The following is a 21,236-nucleotide window of genomic DNA, read 5'->3' on the forward strand; positions in this document are numbered from 1 at the left end:
GCAAAACAGTACCGCTGTATGCTGAGGGCAGACGGCGTTAGAAACCTCTCGGTCGTGAACATGCTATAATTTTACTCACGTTTAGCTGCCCTGCGTGGTTCCTCACGACCTACCCACTCCACTGGGTCCGGGAGGTAGTGAGTGGTGGGGATACCATCGATTTGAAAGTATGGCAGCATCACGTGATCGGGGGCGGAGTCAGTGGTGAAAAGCCAACTTGGCTAGTATGGCACTAGTGGCGGCCATTTTGGAATGGTGTTCATGTTCACAATGTAGGTTACAATTTACAGTAGTGTGTCCATATTTGTTGTTTGCGCTCCTGCTGAAGTCACAGAGAGAAATAATCTTAGAACTTTGTTTGCTGCTGCCAACCCAACGAGGAGCAGCCCATATGATGAAGCATGACACCTGAGAAGGTGTGTGAGGGCATTAAAATCCAACAAATGGATTCCCAACTGTAGACAATACATGGGCTCAGTTGGACCCAGCCTTTGTTTGCCTCTACACCTCTCCCCCCTTTCAGGAACAGCACAACATCATTGCATCTATCCAGTAGCCCACAGCATGTGCTGCTAAGACTGCGTCACCTAGCCTACACTTGTCTGAACACAGTATTAAAATACTGTAGAGCACGTCAGGGAGGACATGCCTTTCCTTGTGGTTATGGTGCAGCCCTTGAACAAGTTGCCAATGAAATTATGTCTCAAATCCAACATATTAAAGTTTTGTAGGGCTTTAAAAACTGTTCTATTTACTTAAGCTTTGTTAAGCTTTACAAATTTTGGAGAAGTCTTGATGGGTGCGTGTAGTGAATTAGCATGTGCACCGACAAGACACCTTTGGGTAATTATTCACTGTACAAAACTACTACTATTAATACTGCTTCTTCCTTTAAATCTCCCAGCTCACTCAAAAAAGTTTTAATTGAATTCATAAAGAAACAATTTTCATTTTCTACATTTTAAATAGGGCTTATTTTTGATTTATCATTCTCATTTTCTTATACCACTGTCTCATCTTATAATACACAAATGTTACCATTTATTGGGCATACTTATTGCCAAGTGTGACTAAAACAGACTTGACCACAGCAATCTCCTTTAGTTGTTTTATTGCTTTCAGTAAAACCAGTATGTAAACACTGTTCTTTACTGGAGATTTAAAAGATTTCATCAAGCTCCTTTGTGATCACAATTGACTGTAATTATGTAACACTCCAAAACCATACTGGCTGTCTGTGTAAATTGCCACATTCAAATTCACTGACAAGCAACACATTCTGTGCAATGCAACCAATCCTGCCACTTGTTCTGATGTTACTTTGACATAAAGGATGCTTCCAAGGTCTCAGAAACTGAACGTATTGCATAAGCAGCTCTCAATGCTTCATGTTGTTCCCTCAAACAAGAACCCGCAACAAATAGTGTTAGATCAGCCATCTCCAAAGAGGTTTATTTAATTTCTGGTCTTGATTTGGTATACCTCAGTAGCCGTGATGCAGTTGTGCTATGGTTCATTATCAATGCCATCAATTTACATTTATTTCCCAGTCTTCACGATTCCTGTGTGAAATAGGAAGCAGTGTTGCTAGATTCAGAATGCTACGTATCTTAATATAAATGTTTTCAGCTGCAAGTATAACTTGTTCGTAATGAGCCAGCCTACTTTTAATCATATGCCAAGTCTGAGTTTGGGTTCAAGTAAAGTGTTGCCCATTACTGTTTTTTCACTTTTTTTGTTGACAACACAGACAGCTGCAACCAACTTCACACAACTTGGAAGACGTACAGCTACTGTATCAAATACTGCTGATGGGTTAGCAACTGATCACATCAACCCTTCTTGCTTCTATGTGAAAATTGAAAGTGCCCATCCATTTCTTTCATGACAAAACACATAAAAGGTTAAATTATGGTCAGCCATTCCAAGTGCTGGTGCCTGACACAAATTTCTCTCAACTCTTTAAATGCATCAGAATATTTTTGCCAAATGGTACGGCATCCTGAATGTCACTATGTATCAACCTTGCTAAAGGTTTTCCAACCAAGGATACATTTGGAATTCACTGATGACAATAGTTAACAATTCCAAGAAACATCCAAACCTCCCTATGGGAGGTTGGTGGATCGGATCACTGAAATAATATCGAGGGACAAAATATCGACTTGCCAAAATATCGTGGACAAAATATCGACAGTCAAAATATCGAGTTTGTATCTACAAACAGGTAAGTACAAAAATATCGAGTACAAAATATCGTTAACAATAATATAGATGTAAAAAATATCGACTTTATTAAAAACAGTGTTAAATTAAATTAATATTAAATTGTAATTACTAAAATATACTTAAAAATACTTAAATTAAATTATAATAATTAAATAATAAATGAAAATAATAAAAATATTTTTTTACAATCTTATTTGTTGACCCTGAACCCTAAAAATACCCCTTTACCCAAAAACCCAAAACTGACCCTGAACCCTAAAAATACCCCTTTACCCAAAAACTGAAAACTGACCCTGAACCCTAAAAATGCCCCTTTACCCAAAAACTGAAAACTTACCCTGAACCCTAAAAATACCCCTTTACCCAAGAACTGAAAACTGACCCTGAACCCTAAAAATAGCCCTTTACCCATGAACTGAAAACTGACCCTGAACCCTAAAAATACCCCTTTACCCATGAACTGAAAACTGACCCTGAACCCTAAAAATACCCCTTTACCCAAAAACTGAAAACTGACCCTGAACCCTAAAAATGCCCCTTTACCCAAAAACTGAAAACTGACCCCGAACCCTAAAAATACCCCTTTACCCAAGAACTGAAAACTGACCCTGAACCCTAAAAATAGCCCTTTACCCATGAACTGAAAACTGACCCTGAACCCTAAAAATGCCCCTTTACCCAAAAACTGAAAACTGACACTGAACCCCAAAAATACCCCTTTACCCTAAAACTGAAAACTGACCCTGACCCCTAAAAATGCTCCTTTACCCAAAATGTATCAATATTATTTAATTACCAATTAATTATTAATTAACAATAACAATAAAGTAAATATATTAGCACATTAGCTGTAATTATTTTAATAATTAATATTATTTTTTCCCAATTAATTACTTAAAAATAACACAAAATTATATATATAAAAAATTTACTCTAACTAATGTAATTAACTAATTACAATTAATTAATTACCAATTATTTACTAATACAAAATATGTTCAAAATCATATTAATTAATTAACTAATCAATATTAATTAATTATCAATGATTTATTAATTAAAAATATTAACAAACATATATTAATTAATTAATTATTATTAAATTACTTCCCACCCTATTCCCCTATAAACCCACAACCGCTACAGAATTACATTACGCAATTATTATAAAAACAAAATTCATTTAATAAAATATTTTATAACATTAAGACACACTTTTCACACATATTATTACATAAAAATACACTATAAAATATTATATATTATTAAAAATTCGATATTTTTGCTATCTATATTTTATACAGTCGATATTACTTCACTTACCTGAAAAACGATATTTTTGTAGTCGATATTATGTCCAGTCGATATTTTGTCCAGTCTATATTTAAAACTCGATATTATGTCCAGTCGATATTTTGGAGTCGATATTTTGTCTGTACACCTGGTGGATCATATTCAGAACAGGAGAAACACTGGGCCCGATTCACAAAGGTGAAGTAAGACCAAAAGTCTAACGCTAGACCCGAAGTCAAAGTTTAGACCTAAAGAGAAGTCTAACTTTACACCTGAAGTCTAAGTTTGGACCTAAAGTCTAAGTTTAGACCCAAAGTCTAAGTTTAGACCCAAAGTCTAGCTTAGGCCAAAATTGTAACTCTACTACTTTTCGGTATTCACAAAGGTAAGTTACTAATAGTAAGTTTACTACTAGTACATTTACTAGCAGTACATTTGCTACTGGTAAAATTAATTGCAATAAAGTAAAGCTATTAGTAGTAACTTACCTTTGTGAATACCTAAAAGTGGTAAACTTAGACTTTTGTTCTAAATTGGACTTGAGTTGTAAAGTTAGACTTCAAGTCTAAAGTTACACTTTTGGTCTAAATTTACTTTGTTAATCGGGCCCACGTTCTTTTGATACTTTCTTCACTCCTTTTTGCAATATGGAGTCCAAGGTAAATCATTCCCTTTTTGCAATACTGCATTTTAGTTGTAGAGACATTATGCCCACTATCAGTTAAATGGTTTAGCAGAGCAATTGCATCACATTTACAGCCCTCGCTTTTCTTAATGCAATTAGTAAATCATCAGTCTATTGCACTAAGACTGAATTGTGGGACAACCTCAAACTTTCAAGATCTTTCTTCATAATTTGACTAAAAATTGAATGACTTGAATCCTACACCACACAAGAACTTTATTCAAACATTGAAATGCTAAAAGGCACTGGCTGCCCTTGTGTAGAGGAATCAAGACAAATGCTTGTCATACGTCAATGACTGTATGCCATTCTGCATCTGAAGGAATTTGAAACAAAATCACTGCTGGATTTAGTACCAAAGGACAACATGGTCTAACAATCTTATCAATCTTGTGCAAATCTTAATCTTTGCACGACTTGCAGTTTATTTGTTACTATCACAGGAGAGTTATAAGGACCACTAATTGCCTGCCGGAGGATTCCCAGTTCAATCATTTTTTCAAACATTGGCTCCATTTAATCTTCTGTGTCTTTTGTGAGTCTGTCTTGTGTGTATTGAGTAATACACCAGGAACTAACCAGGAGTGGTATTAGGGATCAATTGTACTTGGTCCTGAAGAAATGCGATAGGGGTAGGCTTGAAACATGTAGACTGTGAGTAACACACTCATTACATTGTGTAACTCCCAACCCCCCCTTTTTTAACAATACCAGCAACAGGATTTAATAGAGTTTAGGCTCCTATGGCCAGGTATTTTTTAGAATTTTTTCACTACTAACTGACTCTTCGACTCCTACTCTAGCAATATAGCCCACACCTCCAAAAATAAGTGCTCCCATGTCTTCATCGGTCGTAGCAGGACGGAAAGAATCCGATGATGAAGCATTCCACCAAGGGGCCTTTTGGTGGGTGTGGGTTATTTTAAGAATTCTTATTTTGCCTTAGTGATCATTATCGTATCTAGAAAGATACCATTTGGAATAAGTTTCTCTAGCAGACTTCTTTTGATTAAATATACCTCTTCTAAATCTCCTGCTGCACCTTTTGGCATAACTTTGGTGATTTAAATTTCTTTTCTGTGTTTCTCTGTACTCCATTCTATTGTTTTTTCAATTAAATCCTTATTATAAGCTCTATTTTTCTGCCACACTTCTCCAAATTAAATTTTTATAGGCCCAATATTAATTTTTCTAGAAGCCCCTTCGACCACTGCTGTTCTCATAGATGCAGCAGCTAGTGTATCTCTGCTTGTAATAGGCAATGGTGGCATTGCTGTCTCAGTTGGTAAACTCTGCACCACTGTTGTAGGAGCTTGTACTATAATACTGTCTCCTCCTGCTCAATTCAGTTCTCGGACCACTTGTCCCTGCTGCTCTAGCTGTATACAGAGGATGTCTAGAATTCAAAAACTCATTCAAAACAATTATCCACCTCACAAGAATTATTTGTCTGTTTCTTTTCCTCTTTTGTCTTGTCTTTATCATTTCTTTCTTTAACGAGAGCAGGATAGGCTCTTACAACTTCCATCATATCCTCCGTCCAGCATTCCTCCTGCCAATCCCACTTGCTCTTGAGCCACTGCCTAAATGAGCCTTTCACTTGCTTGGACTTCTTCTTTTTCTCCTTCTCTGTTGCCATTCAAATTATTTTGTGATTATTGTGTAGGTATGGGCATTGGCTTCATGTGGTACATGGTCTGTGTCAAGAAATATAGCTTTTAACTAGAGAAAGTACCCTCTATTGGGTACTGTAATTTTTTATCAAGTGCAGCATATTTATGTAAGTCAGAAATCACTTGTTTAAAGCCCAATGTCCATCATCATGTCATATACAGGTGTTCACATAGTGGGTAGTTTCTGCCCCTTGCAGGCACAACAGAAACATTTGGCTTTTTCAATACATTCCACATTATTTCCAGCAAAAGCAATCTCAAAGTCACCCTAAAATAATACCAAATAAACATGTGAACTGCAAGCAGTCTCAGCCTGGCTCTGTCAAAGGTAAACCTCTCACAGTGCAGCTCTGTAAGCAACCAAACAATGACAGCACGGTTTCATGGTGATGTCTCACCTGTGCCAGTGTGGATTTCTGGTCCAATAACAAATCACACCACTTCTCTGTGAACAAGAAGAATTTCGTAAAAACTCTTTAAACCACTAAAATAAATAACTGCTTGTCTGCTTAACCTAACATAGGAAAGTTTCATCAACTTTTATTCGATTATCAGTTTGAATAATCATAAAAAGTACATACAAAAGATTATGAACACATGAGTGAGATCAAATAAGTCGAATTATAAAGAAATTTAGGTAAAAAAAAATAAAAAAAAAAATAGGGTTTGCAGTTCTGTATAGTTCTGGTTTAACTTGAAACATTACGACGTATTGTTAAGACTGCTTTAAGGAAAGTCACTATGAGTTTAGCTTCATGTAACGTTTGCAAGTATTGCAAATAAAGAAATGCAGGGTAGCATTGTCTGTATCCACTAGGTCGGAGGATCGGGATAATCCACGTTTTCCTTGGAAGTTTATAGTATTTACAGAATAGAACAACATGGATCGTAGATTGTGGGGAGGTTCCGTCACAGGGACAGTTCATCAGGTTGCGCGACCAATTATGAGTTTCCGGAAATTAAACTAAAACGGAAAAAGATGTTAAAGCGGAGTCTTGTTAGTAAAAACTTTTCATGATTAGATAAAAAATACGTCAGATAGGGCTGTATGCATTTTCCAGACTGTTGGGCACAGATTTTTTCGTTTAGTGGTTTTGTGATCTCTGCCTGGTTCCGTAGATCCCTCAAGTGTCCCATACACATTAACTTTAACTGTTTCCTGGAAATGTCTTCTACTGAAGCAGGTTCTTCAAAATAGGACTTGCGGTCCAGGTCTTTAAAGAAGTTACATATATAGGTTAGCCACAGGATTTTTCGCCATTTTGTCAGGGCTAAACAGTCAGTGATGAGGGAGCGAGTTAGGTGACATTCGGGGTTGGACCATATTCGATGCCACAGTAGAATAGGCTGGCATCGGATGGTGTCAATGATATATTCCATGCCAAGCTCCCGGTGTGAAGCTAGTATCGGGGAACTTTGAGGGAGAGCTAAAATGTATTTTATAAAAGCGTTTTCAGTGACCTGTAGCTGATCGATACGTCCGTGACCCCAGATTCCAGCTCCATAGGTGGCCACACTATGGCATTTTGCATAGTATATAGTCAGGAGTTCAGGTGGCGCTGGTTTCCCCAATTTCCTCGAAAAAGAGGTAAGTGCCGATGTTGCGCGACGAAAGTAGAGATTTCTGGCTTCAATTGCCTTTCGCCAATTCATTGCATCGTCCACTAGGATTCCCAGGTATGGGTAGACTGGGGTTTTTTCCAGTTTGATGTTGTCAACCATTATTGATTTGGGGTTTTTGATCCTGGGACCGATATGCATTGTGAAAGTTTTCTTTATGTTTATTTGGAGACCGAGTCCATGAATGCTGCATATTTATTGATTTGTATCTGAAGTTGGTTCAAAGTCCGTGCTAGAATGACTGAATCGTCGGCATACAACAGTGTGGGTATCGGACGATGGTTTATCTGGGGTAGGTCCTGACTCCCTTCCAGCATAGCCTGTTCAAGCCCGTTTGTATAAAGGTTGAACAGGAAGGCAGCCAGTACACATCCCTGTCTTACTCCCTTCGTTATTTGAAATGATCGGGACAGTTCACCGCTGGTACCAAATCTTACTCGACCTGCGGCGTTAGAGTAGAGTTCTCGTAGGAAGGTTATTATCGGGGGATCCGCACCAAGGTCGCTTAGTGTTTGCCAGAGTTTCGCATGCTGGACGTAGTCAAATGCCGCGCTTAGGTCGACATAGACGAGGAAGATGTTACCTCCTTTGGCGTGAACGTATTTACCAGCCAGGAGAACAAGATTGAGGGCCTGTTCCACGGTCCCGAGCCCCTTCCGGAAACCATATTGCAGGTCGGTTATGATGTTATTCTCCCGGGCCCAAGATTGTAATCGGTCCAGGAGTACTCGACCTGCAATCTTACCCATTGAGTCCAGAAGGGAGATTAGTCTGTAGCAAGCGGGATCGTTGCGGTCGCCTTTTTTAAAGATGGGTAAGAGGATTGATGTTGACCATGACTGAAAAAGGCCGACCGAAGTTACTGCTGACATGACCCGGGTGATTATCTGCGACCAAAAGTCTACATCATGGAGGAACAAGTCCATTGGAACACCATCAGGGCCAGGGGCCTTGCCAGTTTTAGAAGCCCTGATTGCTTTTATGATTTCGCTGAGATGGAAGTATATCTTTATCGGATAGGTGTTATTTCTCACTGGCTGGGCCTCGTGTGTTACATTATCTACTGCGGAGTCTGGAGGTGTTCCAAAGATTTTTGCGAAGTGGGAAACCCAATCTTCCTCGGTTATTGCCACATCAAGATGTTGGATTTCTGTGCTATTGGCCAAGAAAGGAGATCTTATGACTTGCCAAAATGAGGTGCTGTCTTTTCTTTGGGCACTGTCGTGTAATCGTAACCAGAGATCTTGTTTAATTTGTTTTTTGCGGTCTTGCCTGGCAGAGTTATATATTTTTCTTAGGTTAGAAATTTCCTGGGGGTCTCTCATGGGTTTATGCAGGGCTTCTTTAAGAGATGAAAGTGCCATCCGACAGGCGGTGTCGAACCATCTCGTTTTAGGGGACTTAATCTTGTTTTTTAAGTTGACAAATAGCTCATCCCTTATTGTTTCCTGGATACTTTGGAAGCAACTGACGATTATTTGGGGTGGTGTCTCCAGAGACATACATTTGGATAGCCAATGATCAGTTTTTCCAAGGACCCTCTGTGTCACCTCTTCTGGGTCGATCTTGGCCCATTTAACTGTATAACCATTCAGTTTGTTCATGGACAGTGTTTGCTGGTTGAGAGAGCTCGACTTTACAGGGTAAACTTTTGCCAGTTTGATGTTGATTTTTATGCTGAGCGGGTAGTGGTCACTTGTTGGATTTGACCCAGTTTCAAAATTCCCTAGTTGCCCTTTGAGTGAGTGGGAGGCTATTATGTAGTCAATGGTTGTTAAGTAGCCTCGCCCATGGAAAGTAGGTAAGAAATCCTGCTGCGGGTCAACCAATTCGTTCACGTAGTCCAAGTCTAAGGAAAATAGGATGTCATTAAGTTTGTTTCCACATATCGAGTGCACGAAGTGGGGTATGGGGTTACCAAGTTCGTTTTGGAGTCCACAGTTTCCGTTTTTGTGGTTTGGGCACAGAGGGAAGTTGAAATCGCCACCCCAGATTATATGAGTTGTAGATGTGTTGTTATCGTTTTGCATCAAAGATAGAAATGTGGCGATCTCTTCTAGATTTAACCAGCAGTCCGAGGTACCAGAGTTGTTGTAGTAGTTTCTTTCCTTCCATACCTGCTGGCCTGGCGACTGTGTTTGGCGCTGGTGGACTGAGGAAGCGCTAGACTGCCCATTGGAAGCGCTCTGCAAGGCGCTACTCTTCGCCGGACCCGCTCCGCGGGTCCCGCTTCACAGCTGCACATTGCTGTCACCTCATCAGGGCTGTAGGCTAATCAGGGCTGCGAGCGTGTACACTGCTGGACTCAAACTCCCAAGAGTCCCAGCAGTCTCAATCACCTACTCCACCCGGTGACGCTCTCCCTGTAGGCCACGCCCCCTGCTGCTTGGAGAAAAGGCACTGGACTTGCCTAATCAGCGGATTTCTTTCCTTCCATACCTGCTGACCTGGCGACTGTGTTTGGCGCTGGTGGACTGAGGAAGCGCTAGACTGCCCGTTGGAAGCGCTCTGCAAGGCGCTACTCTTCGCCGGACCCTTCACAGCTGCACATTGCTGTCACCTCATCAGGGCTGTAGGCTAATCAGGGCTGCGAGCGTGTACACTGCTGGACTCAAACTCCCAAGAGTCCCAGCAGTCTCAATCACCTACTCCACCCGGTGACGCTCTCCCTGTAGGCCACACCCCTATTACCTTGTGACTTATTTATAGAGTGTAAGCACACCGCAGCGCGGTAGCGCGCGGGTAGCGCCCGGGAGAAGCCCGGGACAAGGGCGGGCCCTCTGAGGCCCTCAGAGGCACGAGAAGGCCAGGCTAGGCCAGCTCTTTCTCCCGGTAAATCAAACCATACTCTTGTCATATTCTACTTGTGATTCAGTAGATATAGTCAGTTCGTTGTAGGCTTTGTATTTAAGTAACAGACCCTAGAAATATTTCCCGGTAGCTTAATCCCAGAGTTCCCATAACAATCTCGGCCACGCTGTTTCTCTGCTCAAACCGCGACATCGCTTACCTGCGATGATGACAAGGAAACTAAGGTCTGGGAAAATAATAGTAGGAAGATCAGGCACTAAAACAAAATCGAATCCCCTCCGAAACAAACTTAGCCAAGCCACTAGCATGAAAAGCACTTGTCAGCTCTTCAATTTCTGGGAAAAGGGTAAGAACAAAGCTACAGGGGTGGACAATAAAGCAAAGGACTCAAAGGACTCGGAAGCCATCCATTCAGATTCTGTCCTCAACAACTCGCGAGAGAGCCCTGAAACTAAAAAGTTAACTCCAGATATGAGTCCAGGGACAACAAGGGCGACACAATCGCCCCCCAAGTGTGAGTTTTCACCCCCCCTATTTTCAACCCTGAAAAACAACATTGACCTCGTACCAGAGGTAGTTATAAAAACAAAAAAAGACATAGAGCAAGATAACTTAAACATCATGATAATACCTCACGATGATGCCTCCCAGCCAGCTAATAGTTCACCAACTAAAATGTCATTTCACAATGGGTTGTCCCCTATGATCTTAGATGAAGACCTATGTCAACGGTATTTAGAATCTGACCCAACAAAAGTCGAGATACCCCAGAACACCCCAGTAATGCCAAATCATGCCGGCTTACATCTCTACAGTAGTACCCATCTAAGTCCTCACATTCACACTTTTCCTCTAGCCCAAACCTAAACTTGACCGGAATAAATACTTTCCAATGTAAGGGGTCCGATAAACCATTCTCTGATTCCCTCCACATCTTAGAACACCTACTGGCATCCATCTTACAATTACTGGAAAAATTCGTAGGGGGATCTGATTGTGTGCTCGATACAGTGACACAAATTCTAAAAGTCCTGCTGAGGTCCCAAAGGGAGAAGGATGTGGACGGGAAAGTGCCCACCTCTCCTTTTTTGGCCTCAGATAAGATAGGTATAAAAGATCAATCTCCAGCAGTCAAAATCACGACAAATAAAGTACAGGAAAAGGAAAAAATATGTGTTTCCCAACCTCTCCCCCTTCTAAACGGTTTGTCATGTAATGATTCTGAAACAAAACCTTATGGGGAAATCCCGCTAAAAACTGGAAATGAGCTGTTCCCAATCTTTAAGAAGCAGAAGGGAGATGGGGATATAGAGGAGGAAGCTATCCTGGGAGAAAATGACAATAAAGGGAAAATTGAGACAATAAAAAAGAACGGAAAGAATAAGAGGAAGTTGTTAAGACGGATAGAAAAAAATAGGCGGAGGAAAATTCTTTTCAGAAAACATCTAAACTCTCCCTTACCGAAAGTGACACACCAAGTACAAATGGCAGTAGGAAAAAATAAAAATTTCGACAATATGTCAGCCAAAGAAAACATTGCCTCTCCACCTAAGGCAATGTCAGCCCCCTTATCCATCCATACATCCCCCTCATCTGCAATAGCTGACATATTCACCTTCGGTCAGCAAGGTAACAATAATAGGGATACAATAGTGGAACACAAATCGACCTCTTCAGGTCAGGTGAAAAACCCCCCTACCCAAGTTGCTCCATCACTTAATCCCTTTGCATCTGTTTTCCGGGGAGCAACCATGGGTGTTCCCCCACAAGGCTCTATTGAGGCAGATAAACTAATCTCCTTAGGGCATGAGCAAAATCTCTCTGCCCAAAAAGTTTCATCACTCAATCCCTTTATAACTGCCTCTTCGGGAGCACCTATAAAGGGTACCCCGTGTAAAGAATCTAAGGAAGATAATATAGATCCTGTATGGGTAGAATTCTTTCCCCTTTTTGAAGCTGATTATATCCTGAACAGATCTCTCTTGTTGAAATACTTTCAAGAATCTGCCAATTTGAAACTTATCCAATCAGCCGACTTAGACATAGTTCAACAACTAAAATCTGAAGTGGGGACGGTAACGAGGGTGAAATTTCATTCCAAATTAGTAGCCAACCTTATTCTACAACGGGCAGAAGACCTACAGAGTAGAGGAATAGACGTAATTCCTGTATTAATGCACACTAGACGGAATAAAGTCCGTAAATCTTTAATCCAACAGAATCCCCCCTCTTCTCTGTTGCTAGCTGCAACAGGTAACATAAACAAACTAGGGGAAATCAAAGAATTAAAAATAAGCAAGTCTAACGATTCTCGAATAGTATCCTATGTTAAACCCTCTTTCTTATCTTATCATACTACTACGGGAGAGGAAAGTGATCATTGGAACTGGCTCCCCAGAGTGCTGGCTGAAAAATCCTCAAGTAAACCATCTTCCAACCAGTACCTTTAGCAAAGATCTTTCCATAATATCTTGGAATACAGCAGGTTTAAACAATAATCCGGAGAAAATACAATTCCTTTTGTCGCTAGAGGCTAATATAATATGCCTCCAGGAGACATGGTGCAGTGGTAATATTCAAATAGGGAAAGATTATTACGTACTGGAAGGCAGCGCCACTGCAAATAAAAAAGGCCACGCCAGCGGTGGCATAGCTTGTCTCCTATCAAACCGTATAAACTGGGACTATGATCACTTCATGGACCCGAGTAAACTTTTCCAAGTAGTAACTCTATTTGGGTCAGGCAACCCCTTAGCCAGTATTCGCCTGGCTCTGATAAATGCTTATATACCGCCTGAAGTAGGTTTTAATGTAATCTTAAACAAAATCTTCCTCCATATACAGAGTATTAAGGAGAAAGACCCAAGAACGGTTATTATCCTAACCGGGGACTTGAACTGTAAGATCTCCAATTTTAGTTTAAATTTATTCTGCGATAAAATAAGAGAAGAAACACTCCATATTCCTCGAGCAACGTTCCCGAAAGTATATTAACAAATAAACGGGGTAAACTATTATTAAATGAGTTGGCAGAAACAGATGGGATAATCGCAAATGGACGACTCCCCTCGGATTCCCCAGCAAACTTTACCCACAAATCGTATCAAGGGGAATCGATTCTTGATTATGTCATATTAGGATCTCAATCTTTTGAGTTATTAAAGGATATCGCCGTAATCGATACTATATTTAGCGATCATAGAATCCTACATATCTCAATGAATGTAAACCCTCCCAAATGCGATCAATGGACTCTGAACAGTAGCCAAATAAACTTTGGCAACAGTTCAGGAAGATGCTATTGGAACGCAAGGGCACATCGAAACTTGGAGGTTATGCTCGATATAGCAATATCAAAGCTCCCCTCCTGGTATGGTCGCGAAATCGAGCTTTTTTCCTTGTTTCTAAAGTCGGTAATAACAGGGGCACAAAACAGAATAAGAAAAAGTCCATCAACATAATCCCTTGCCCCCTGAAACTGCTCAACATAGAATTGAATAAATTAATAAGGGCCCAATATTTAAATAGAACTAACGCCTTATCACGACAAATAACAACGCTAAGAAGGAAAAGGAGAAGACTCTTACTCTCACTACACAAAGAAAAAGAGGACGCCATCTGGGTAAAAATAAGGGAAGCTGCAACCAATGGGGAAATGAGACAATTTTGGTCTCTCATAGGTGAGGGGTGCGGAACGAGAACTAGTCCGCTACCCATCCCTATCGAGGAACATACATGGAGGGATTTTGTCTCAAACCTTTATGCTAGAAACCACACTGTATCCCCCCAAGCATGGCCAATAGAAACGAGTCCGCCGTTAGAGCCTTTTTCTGAAAAAGATATAGATCTTGCCATTGGGGAAATGAGACGCTCAGGGGCTATGGGCCCTGATGAAGTTCCCATTAATGTACTAAAGCAGAATAGGGCCAAATGGAGCAAGCTCTTATGTCCAATTTTCAACATCTGCCTTTTAAGCGGAAAGGTCCTACCCTCCTGGAAGGGAAGCATCCTGGTCCCTTTGTTCAAAAAAGGCGATCGTCTTCTCCCCCAGAACTATCGCCAGATTGCATTGCTGGACGCAATCGGCAAAGTTTTTACCAGATGCCTGCTCAAACGGATAAATGCATGGGTGGAGTCCTCAAATGTTCTTCCACTCGAACAGACAGGCTTTAGAAAAAACCATGGGACCATGGACAATTTAACCGCCCTCCAGGTAGTAATTGACAAATATATTAGAGCAAGAAAGGGGAGAGTCTAAGCGGCATTCATAGATTTCTCCACGGCCTTTGATAAGGTCGACCGCCAAGTATTGTGGAGAAAGCTACACACCTTAGGAATGCCACACAGACTCTTATGTTTGGTCCAGGATCTGCATGACAACACATGGTGTAAAGTACTGTTGGGGGGAGAAAGGGGTCTCTCTCGGCTCATTCCATCGGCAAACGGCCTCAAACAGGGCTGCCTATTAGCTCCCCTCTTATTTTCCCTCTATGTCAGCGACCTTCCCTCCACTTTATCGACATGTGTAGGAATTGCACCACGCTTGGGAGAAAGACACATCTCTTGTCTAATGTATGCGGACGATATTTTAATTTTAGATCTTACCCCTAAGGGTCTCAATAATCGTCTACATACACTACACACCTACTCCGAGGAGCACTTCCTGAAAATAAACATTTCCAAAAGTAAGATAATGTGCTTGGAAGGACGAAACAAATTAAAGTTGGAGCACATTAGCTGGGAACTGGGAGGCCAAAAATTAGAAAAAGTAAAAACGTATGTTTTCCTAGGTATGGTTGTCAACAGCAGCTTGGGTAACAAATTACACATAGAAAACAGCTCCCGTAAAGCAAAGTCTCAGGGAAACGGCCTAAGAACATTGTATAAATCAACAGGCAAAAGACACTTTGTTCATTTGCTGGAGGCTTTCCGGGCAAAAGTACCCCGACTTTGCTCTATGGAGTAGAATTAATCGACCTAGCGGAATGGGGCTTCTTGGACACAGTTGAGGGCTGTCTCTTGAGAAACGTAACCTCGGTTAACAACAGTTGTAGTGCAGCAACCCTGCGTTTAGAACTTGGTCTAAGGAGCAGCTGGGCACAAGGCCTTGCAGGAGTTATCCGTTGGGTTACTTGTTTGATCAAAGGGAAGCCAAATACACTCAGATCCCTTATTACAAAAGAGTTGATGGGCCCATTAAATGAATATTCGATCCTCATAAAGAACTATAGGAGAGCCATCACTCTCTTGGACTTGGAGGAAACATCTCTCCTAGAGCTTTCCATGAACCAATTAAAATTGCAACTAAAACAAGCTACATGGAAGCTAAGTTATGAGAGGGATCGGAACCTGATAATACAAAAGAAGGGGGTCGTACAAGCAGTCGATTCCTGTATAATTAGACAAGTACAACCCTACCTGTCATGGAACATACCCCACGGTTTACGCCGCTTTTGGCTACTCCTCAGGCAGGATTCGCTCCCCCTGAACAAGTTGTTGGCCAAATGGCACGGCATATCCAATGTGTGCAATTATTGTAATCTTGCAATTCAAGATTCTAAACATGTCTTGCTAGTTTGTCCAGCATTACTGACCTATCGTCGTCTTTGGGTAAAACCGGCATGTGTCCAATTTGGTATCACTTCTTCAACAGCCTTGTTGGACGCTGTCTTTAATCCCCCAAATGGAATTTTCTGTAATAAAATTTTTAATTTTTTTAAATGTTTCTTAAAACTATATTAGCTGAACGGTATACTGTTTTTGTATAAATTTTGCCTGCATGAGTTGTCTATATACGGTTCTTATCTTCATATTTTGTATGTTATTGTATAATATGTGGATCTCCAAGGAGTTCCAAAATCATATTTAATAAAATTGAAAAAAATAGTAGTTTATGAAAACATAATTGTTGTCTTTGGAAGTTGTTATCTGCATAATTTGGAATGTTGGAGACTCCTTTAGTAATTTCACTCTGAAGGGGAGAGTATTAGCAACATAGGTCATGAGCCCCCCTTTGGTCTGCCCATATTTCCCTGCACTGCTGGGGTGAAGAGAGTTTTATATCCCGCAAGGTGTAATGGGATTGTGCACCATGTTTCTTGAAGGCACAATATCTGATGTTCCCTGGCTGTGTCGAGCCATAACCCCAGTGTTATTTTTGAGGACAAGCCTGCAATATTCCAGTATGCAGTGGAGAAACTCAGGTTTGTGGGGTCAGGGGAGCAGTGAGGGATTGGTGTTTCTAACGGGGTATTCACAGTCTGGGTTTCTGTCGGTTGGTGTATCTGGGCCTGTGAGGGGTTAGAAGAGTCTTTAAGAATTATGATTTGCTGATGGTATGGGCCAATGGTGGTTCCATCAGAGTCTGTGGAAGTTGTATAGATAACATTGGTAGAAGTACTAGGGGAGACAATTATAGTTTCCGGGATTGGGTTTTTTTGGTTACAGGGAATAGGCTCCGGAGGTACTCGCTGCTGGATTGGATTTATTTGTTGGGATGTGGTAATGGTGTTTATACTCTTAGGTTCAACCCTGAATGGTCAATCGACCATCTCGAGGCAGTCGAAGCGGTTTTGTGTTGGAAAGCCCTGCCAGCCTTCATATGATTGGAAGGGTCTGTCTTGCCAGATTTGCCTTGGCCAATCTCTCGGGGCATTTCTGCTTCCGTGGTCGTAGGTATACTCCATCTGCTTCCATGGTTCATTTTGGGGCTGGTGCCAGTTCCAGGAGGGGGTATAGTGATGTTGTCTCGTTGGAGGATAGAAGAAAGAGAGATGCCGAGCATCAATTCCCCCCTTTTTCTCCAGCGAGGGCCAAGCGCAGATATAATCCACTGTGGAGGGGTCTCTACATGTTACTATGATGCAGTCTACGCGGGTCGTTTTTGTTGTTTTACCTACCAATACTACCCTGCGGACTGTGGAGATCCCTCCCGAGTGATGGGATTCTAGTGGCCTGTTGATGCTTAGCCATTGCATGACCTTGTTTTTAAGTGACCATGCAGTTTCAGGTGTGTCGTCAGTTAGTTCTGGTACACCGGTAAGTACTATTGTATATGGGGTGGCTTCTGGGGGCAGGTGAGCTGGGCGTCTGAGTCCTGGTGTTTTTTTTTTTTTTGGGGGGGATATTTTTAGGAGAAGGCTGGGGGGCCGCTGATTTTGATGGAAGAGGTGTTGGCTTTTTTATGGGGTGAGGTTTGCTAGGATTATTTGTCGCGAGTCCTGGAGTAACTAGGGTTGCCGAGCCTGTGTTGGGTGTTTGTTGGTTCGGCACCACGGTGGTTTTACCCTGCTGTGGTCGGGGCGTTGTATTTTGTAAATTTTGGTTCGAAGTATTTTGTTTTTGGTTTTTTGGGGTAGAGTGGTCGGGGTTGGTTGTTTAATTACTTTGGGTGGTTGTGATTGAGGATAAGTTTTGGAAGACTGCGGGACATTTCGCTGCCCCTTTTTTTCTATGCGTGTATTGGTATCAAGGAGTGTTGCAGAAAGTATGGCCAGTTGGGCTTCCAGGTTTCTGATGCTTAGTTGAATAGGTTTCAGATACTGGAACAGGAGGTCTTTTGTTGTAGTTAGAACTTGTGAGGTAACTTTACATGTCCTACAGAGGTTATCAGTAGCCTCATTGGGGATTGTAGAATGAGGGAGGTTAGTTTCAGGAGGGAGTAGTGTATTTTGTTGCAGGGATTGTGTTGTAAGGTTTAGCTGCTCTATGACATGACCTGGACAAAGAGCCATAACTGCTACATTATCAGTGGGTTTTGTGCTACCTAGTTTTGAAATGGCTCCTTCCCTTTCTCCTCGAAGGTGCAAGTCTATGTTGATCTGGGATCCTTCCTGCGTTTGACAGGCTGCCAAATCGGGGGTTGCCTCTAAGTTGTCTGAAGTTGTTGTAAATTAGCATAAATGGGTTAGCGTTAGCAGAAGCCATTTTGCATTTAGAAGTTATCTTATCCGTTCTTTAGAAGCCATTTTAGTTTCTGGAGGCCATCTTGGCTACCATGTGCTGCCATGTGCTTACTATGTGCATTGTCCTACCTTCCTTTTAGCTGCGCCTGAAGTCTGCCTAGTAACAGGATATATTTAGCCTCCTCCACTTCCACGCATGCTCAGAAATGCCTGGTAGAGTCTGGAGTCTTAGGAGAAGGCTGGGGGGCCGCTGATTTTGATGGAAGAGGTGTTGGCTTTTTTATGGGGTGAGGTTTGCTAGGATTATTTGTCACGAGTCCTGGAGTAACTAGGGTTGCCGAGCCTGTGTTGGGTGTTTGTTGGTTCGGCACCACGGTGGTTTTACCCTGCTGTGGTCGGGGCGTTGTATTTTGTAAATTTTGGTTTGAAGTATTTTGTTTTTGGTTTTTTGGGGTAGAGTGGTCGGGGTTGGTCGTTTAATTACTTTGGGTGGTTGTGATTGAGGATAAGTTTTGGAAGACTGCGGGACATTTCGCTGCCCCTTTTTTTCTATGCGTGTATTGGTATCAAGGAGTGTTGCAGAAAGTATGGCCAGTTGGGCTTCCAGGTTTCTGATGCTTAGTTGAATAGGTTTCAGATACTGGAACAGGAGGTCTTTTGTTGTAGTTAGAACTTGTGAGGTAACTTTACATGTCCTACAGAGGTTATCAGTAGCCTCATTGGGGATTGTAGAATGAGGGAGGTTAGTTTCAGGAGGGAGTAGTGTATTTTGTTGCAGGGATTGTGTTGTAAGGTTTAGCTGCTCTATGACATGACCTGGACAAAGAGCCATAACTGCTACATTATCAGTGGGTTTTGTGCTACCTAGTTTTGAAATGGCTCCTTCCCTTTCTCCTCGAAGGTGCAAGTCTATGTTGATCTGGGATCCTTCCTGCGTTTGACAGGCTGCCAAATCGCGGGTTGCCTCTAAGTTGTCTGAAGTTGTTGTAAATTAGCATAAATGGGTTAGCGTTAGCAGAAGCCATTTTGCATTTAGAAGTTATCTTATCCGTTCTTTAGAAGCCATTTTAGTTTCTGGAGGCCATCTTGGCTACCATGTGCTGCCATGTGCTTACTATGTGCATTGTCCTACCTTCCTTTTAGCTGCGCCTGAAGTCTGCCTAGTAACAGGATATATTTAGCCTCCTCCACTTCCACGCATGCTCAGAAATGCCTGGTAGAGTCTGCATCTGTTACTGATTAAGTTTTACATAGGAATGTGTTCACTACGTTCTGAAACTGTTAGCTCCTCCCACTTGGTTCTATATGTCCTTATTAGGTATTCCTTGTGTGCTCACAGGAACCAAGACTGCCCCCTTTTATGTATGCTTACTGTGTAAGTCTGAAATGTATATAAGGCATCAGCCTTCTGACTTCCTCAGACTGCCTCATTCATTTGCCATGGCCTTTGGGCGACGCAGCCTCACTTCATGTAATAAACTGTCCTTTGATATTTCAGAGTTCTGTGCCAGCCTCTTATTGCTTTTAAAGGACTCCAAGGTTTTTGAACACCACAATTGGCGACCGCGACGAAGGGACTCATCAGAGAGGTGACAATCTGGAGGAGTGATCAACTTGCCAGGAGGCAGAAAAATGCTGAGCAGCATGGGACTGGGATCTGCAAAGAAGGTAGCTGTGCACGGCGCGCCTCTGGTGATTCCTTGTGTCTGCAGCTCGTGTGTGTTTTCTGCCCTTCCCGACCTCTGGTCCTCCCAAGGATGTCACCCCCCTGACTGAGAACACTTTTGGCGTGAGTATTAAAATGTAACATACAAAGATAGACTGGTAGATAAGACTTGGCAGTTAGAATTTGGACAGCTTATGTTTGGTAAAAGTAACTTTGCGGCGCCTGTTCTAAGTTTTGAATGCCTGTGTAACGCTTACTGTGGCATATTTGAATTTGAGATAGACTTGTCTACTTTGGATTTTGTTTGATCTTCGAAGAATATGATATGAATATGATTTGATGTGATTTGATTTGATATGTATGTGTTGCAACTCATATCGGCAGGTAATGCGAGGATATTTCCTCCACCTTTGATAGTAGTGTATACTCTGCACTATTTTTTGGCATGCCTGTTGTCTTTGGTTAAGCTCACATGTTAAAATGTGTTGCTTCTGTGAAAGGTACCATAATGTGATGTGAAGTAAATGAGCCGGCTTCCCTTAGAAGGGATACCTAAATAGGTTTAGGTGTGAAAACATATTTCTTTCTTGGTGATATTGTATCCCCAGAGAACTAAAATATGGCCATAATACATGTAAGGATCCTTTGTTCTGTGCACTTTTATGAATGGGGAATGTAGAGCGATTCTTTGGTGCTCTGCCAGTCAAAAACTTGTGAATTGAAACATCATTGCCAAACGCTCCTTGTAAATATGACGTACAACTAGCATTTACAATTGGTTTGGTTTAAGATCTGTTTGTGGCTTGTTTTTTGTTTCAGTCCTATGTGTTGATCTGTGGGTTCAATGTGTGTTTAAATGTGGGGTTTTTGTTCCTGTTAGTGTAATTTCTGCTTGTAAATAGTGTTGGCGCAAATTAATGAAAAACATGCCTTAAGCGCTGTATTGTGTGTCCTGCATGTTTGAAATGTTTCTGTTTCTGTGTGAAAGGAGCTCAATGCGTGATTGTGGATTCCTTGATGTTTTCAGTCTGTTAAGGAAAATGTTGGATTAATTGTTATTAGGTGGAAATTAAATAAGAATGCAGTAATTTGCCATGTTACCTGCAAAAATCGCTATATGTTGCTTTTTAATTTATAGACTAAGCAAAGGCGCATATGTTCAAAATGTTAAATGCTTAAAATAGATAAAGTTAGAATTTACATTCACTAGGAATATGAAAGGCCTCAAAATTAAATTGTGTGTTCTGAAGGGAAAAACGAATTTGAAGCCCTCCTTTGCTTACATGCATTTTCATACATGTAAAATGCTAAAGTTTCAGCTAAAAGTGAATTTTTGCTACGTTTAAATGTATTTT

This window comes from Lissotriton vulgaris, chromosome 1_1 (assembly GCF_964263255.1).
Source record: "Lissotriton vulgaris chromosome 1_1, aLisVul1.2, whole genome shotgun sequence".
NCBI classification, from domain to species: domain Eukaryota; kingdom Metazoa; phylum Chordata; class Amphibia; order Caudata; family Salamandridae; genus Lissotriton; species Lissotriton vulgaris.